This window comes from Echinops telfairi, unplaced genomic scaffold (assembly GCF_000313985.2).
Source record: "Echinops telfairi isolate 266 unplaced genomic scaffold, ASM31398v2 ScPeMD7_7469;HRSCAF=8507_1, whole genome shotgun sequence".
Taxonomy (NCBI): domain Eukaryota; kingdom Metazoa; phylum Chordata; class Mammalia; order Afrosoricida; family Tenrecidae; genus Echinops; species Echinops telfairi.
Window position 1 is genome coordinate 58674629 of NW_022111373.1, and position 4597 is coordinate 58679225.

The following is a 4597-nucleotide window of genomic DNA, read 5'->3' on the forward strand; positions in this document are numbered from 1 at the left end:
TTTCCTATCCTTTTGAAAAGTACACTGAGAGCTTTAATAAATGTGAAGATGTCTTGGTTGGCAATAAGAGAGAGTATTTACTTACAGAGAAAAAAAACCTTTTTATTTGGTAATGCCAGAGTCCAAATGTTCATTTCTATAATTTCCTAGTGATATAAAAAGACAAATATAATAAGTTAGTCAGATATCCTCAGAGTATACAGTTTACCATTATTTTGCTTTTTCTTAATCAGTTTATTTGCGCTTTCAAATCTTCTGATCTTTCATAGAATCAAATATATCAGTTTATGAAAAATTAAATAGAGTCATCAGTTAGAGGACTTTTTCCATAATCCAAATCTTGATGTATTCAAACCTTACCATTTCAAATGTACCCAGATGCTTTCCTCATTATATTTTATGAAAACTTAAAAATTATATTCTATGAGGATGTTTGTTGCTTATATATATTGTAGAACTCTACATTCAATCTGGTCAACAGTAAAACCATTTTGTAAACTGATGACTGGTTACATAGTTTTTAGCAGAAAAACAAAAACTCAAACAGTACAGTATTTAGCTGGTTCAAAGATCAAATAAAGAGAAATGATGTGTTTTCTATGTTAAAGTTTCTCTCCCTTCTCCATGGGAATTTACCATCTTTATTAATCTTTTCAATAAGATAAACGAGGGCATTTAATGAAGAGAGAGTGAGATAGTGAATCTAGTGTGAAGAATGATGTGTTGACTAGTAGTTTGGAGATCTGCCTTCTCTCTGGTTCCTTATGACATACGTATAGTGGGACCGGGCACTGTGTGCATCTGGAGGTCAGAGACAACATTTATAGCCAACAAATGGACAGCAGGGGGCTGAAGTTCAAGGGAGAAGTGAAGTGCAGTCTACAAGAAGCAGAGGGTGAGGGGGAGGTGGGTTGATTGAGCAGGGAGCCCTGCTGAGTGTAGGACAGGAGGGGTGGATGAATGGGAGGCAAGGTTGCAGAATAAGGGAGGGCAAACATGGGTTTCTGAATTGGACAAAGGTGCTGGGCACAGGGAGGACAGACTTCAGTACTGGTTTTATGCCCTGTGTGAATTTTTGTTGCTGCTTCATAACTGTAATTTTGCTACTGTTATGAATTGGGCGTCCTCTGTGAAAGGGTCGTGTGACTCCCAAAGGGGTCATGACCCACAGGTTGAGAACAACTGCTCTAGAAGACACATTGGTGGTATAGTGGGCTAAGCGTTGGGATGCTAGCCATGGTTGGTGGTTCAAAGCCAACAGTTACTACTTATGGGAGCTGACAGTGAAATCTTCCTCCTGCTGAGCTATTAGTGGGTTTGGACCTCTGACCTCACGATTGACAGCCCAATGCTTAACACCTGGTGTTACCAGGTCTCCTTTCTTAATCTCAAGTAGTAACTGTTGGCTTTGAACCACCAACCATGGCTAGCGTCCCAACGCTTAGCCCACTATACCACCAATGTGTCTTCTATAGCAGTCGTTCTCAACCTGTGGGTCATGACCCCTTTGGGAGTCACACAACCCTTTCACAGAGGATGCCCGATTCATAACAGTAGCAAAATTACAGTTATGAAGCAGCAACAAAAATAGATTAAAAAAATCATTTAATTGGGGGCTCATACAATTCTTATCACAATCCATATATACATCTATTGTGTCAAGCACATTTGTACATTTGTTGCTATCATCATTCTCAAAACATTTGCTTTCTACTTGAGCCCTTAATATCAGCTCCTCATTTTCCCCCCTCCCTCCCTTTTCCCCCCTCCCTCATGAATCCATGATAATTTATAAATATTTATTATTTTGTCATATCTTACACTGTCCGATGTCTCCCTTCACCCACTGTTCTGTTGTTCATCCCCCAGGGAGGAGGTTATATGTAGATCCTCGTAATAGGTTCCCCCTTTCTACCCCACCTTCCCTCTACCCTCCCAGTATCGCCACTCTCACCACTGGTCCTGAAGGAATCATCTGCCCTGGATTCCCTGTGTTTCCAGTTCCTATCTGTACCAGTGTACATCCTCTGGTCCAGCCTGATTTGTAAGGTAGAATTGGGATCATGATAGTGGAAGGAAGAAGCATTTAAGAACTAGAGGAAAGTTGTGTGTTTCATCATTGCTACCCTGCATCCTGACTGGCTTGTCTCCTCCCTGGGACCCTTCAGTAAGGGGGTGTCTAGTTGCCTACAGATGGGCTTTGGGTCTCCACTCTGCACTCACCCTCATTACAATGATATGATTTTTTGTTCTTTGGCCTGTGATCCCTGATCCCTTCGACACCTCGTGGTCACACAGGCTGGTGTGCTTCTTCCATGTGGGCTTTATTGCTTCTGAGCTAGATGGTTGCTTATTTATCTTCAAGCCTTTAAGACCCCAGATGCTATATCTTTTGATAATCAGGAACCGTCAGCTTTTTGGGGGATTTGAACCCTGGGAAGGCATTTATATTCACTACTGAAAAATTCGTTTTCTATGTTACTTCCATTTAGAGTTTAACAGAATTACTAGAATTTTGTTAACTCAATCTATACTCGAGAGAAGGTAAGTGATAATTTTCCAAAGGAATTTCATCCCCACTTTTTCCAGATAATTATTTCCAGAAGTGTTACAAAGATAATTCCGAATCTTTCATTGTGGATAGCCTTGGCCACTCAGAGATAATAGTCATGTTCGACCACTGTGTGGGAGGCAGGAGTAAATCCATTTGGATTTGGCATTTAGAGAGCTTCATCGGCTGATGATGCAATTAGACAGCTCCTGAGTTCTAATTCCTAGAGTTCCCAAGTTCCTCCTACTTAAGAACATTCATGTTCATGCACTTCCGACTCTGTAGACATTAGAATTACTCCCTCATCTCAACTGCAGATTTCCTTTCTCATTCTGTTTCAGAAAAGATGTCTGTATTTTTTTCTCTGGGTTGAATGTTTAAACAAGAGGCCAGCAGAGTCCTTGAGTGATGCGAAGGGCGAACGCACCTGACCGCTAACCCGGAAACTGGAGGTAAATCCACCCTGAGTTCCCTTCAAAGAAAGGCTGGGGTCTACCTCTGAAACGAGCTCCGGGAGCCCCTGATATGCACAGTTCTAGTCCAAATCCCACGAGGGAGAGTTGACCCAGTGCAGCTATTATGAGGCAAACGCTAATGCAGAAATGAAAAAAAAAAAAAAAGAATTCTTAGCTCTCCAAACACACATGGCTAATCTGTTGACAAGTATTCCTGGGCATTTCCTCTGGTAGGACTATCCCACTGTGAATTCCAAGTACACCCCCCCCCCCCCTTTGTGGAGCAATGCTGCTAACAAGAAGCTCTTCAAAGGCTGGTTTTTCTTCCTTTGCTTCTGAGAATAACAAAGTAAAACTACACATGCATACAGTAGAACATGTTTATATATTAAACGATTACAAATGGGCACATTCCATTTTGATGTAGGCATAAATATTGTTTACTGGTAATTTTGTTAATTTATAAACTACCTGTATTTATTGTTATGTCCAAGAAAACATAATAATGACTTAAAAAATCTCATTTATTAATGTAGAAAGCAAAACGTCAATATTTCTTTATAGCGTTAAAAGGCAAAGAATACCGTTAAAGCCCTCCAACAGCTTCTATTTCTTTAGTCACAGAATGAAACGGGCAGGAGCGGTGGGCACTTTAAAAATAAAAGCAATATGAAAAAGCGCTCATCTTTCTGAAACCGCTATTGTGTTCAGTAACGCCTAATGGTAGACATTAAAGGTTTGCATGTTCATCATCATATTTTATTGAAGTTGGTAATAATTTACTTATTATCTGCAATGGGCTTCTGAAAAATATTTCTCTTTCCATTAAGGATTTCATTTTCAGCATTTGCTTGTCAGTTAAATCCTCACATCATTAATGTAACTTCTCATCATAGGCAGAATTGAATATTCATGTCTATCTCAAATCACTGTTATTTTGGCCTCTTACTTTTTTCCCCTGAAAGTGTAGACTGTTAACCCATCACGTTACAGCTGAGACTATTGAATTTCCAGAGACTGCCTTGGTTTGTAAGTGTAATTTGAAATTCACATTTGATTTTTTTTTTTTTTTCCTAGTGTAGAGAGCCTTGGTTTGTAAGTGCAATTTGAAATTCACATTTGATCTTTTTTTTTTTCCTAGTGTAGAGAGTAATAACTGGTGATAACCTTGGTCAAGTCTGGTCAGCTTGTTAAGTCTTTTGCTTTTTCTTACCTAGTTTATTAATGCCTTGCTAGTATTGGGAGCCCTGGTGACTTAGTGGTTATGCATTGGGCTGCTAACCAGGAGGTTAGCAGTTTGAACCCACCAGCTGCTCCAAGGGAGCATGATGAGACTTCCTGCTCTGGTGAAGAGTTACAGCCTTGGAAGCTCACAAGGGCAGTTCTCCTCTGTCGGATACGGTCGCTATAAGGTCTATATGAGTCAGAATCAACTTGATGACAGCGATTTTTTTTTGTTGAGTAACCACAATAACAAAGAGATAAATACATAAGCAAAATTGTCTAAAACTTGATGAAACCTTGGCAACTAATCTACAGCTGAATCGAGGAAGACAAAACCGGATGAGAGGGCGCATGGTAAATAGATGAG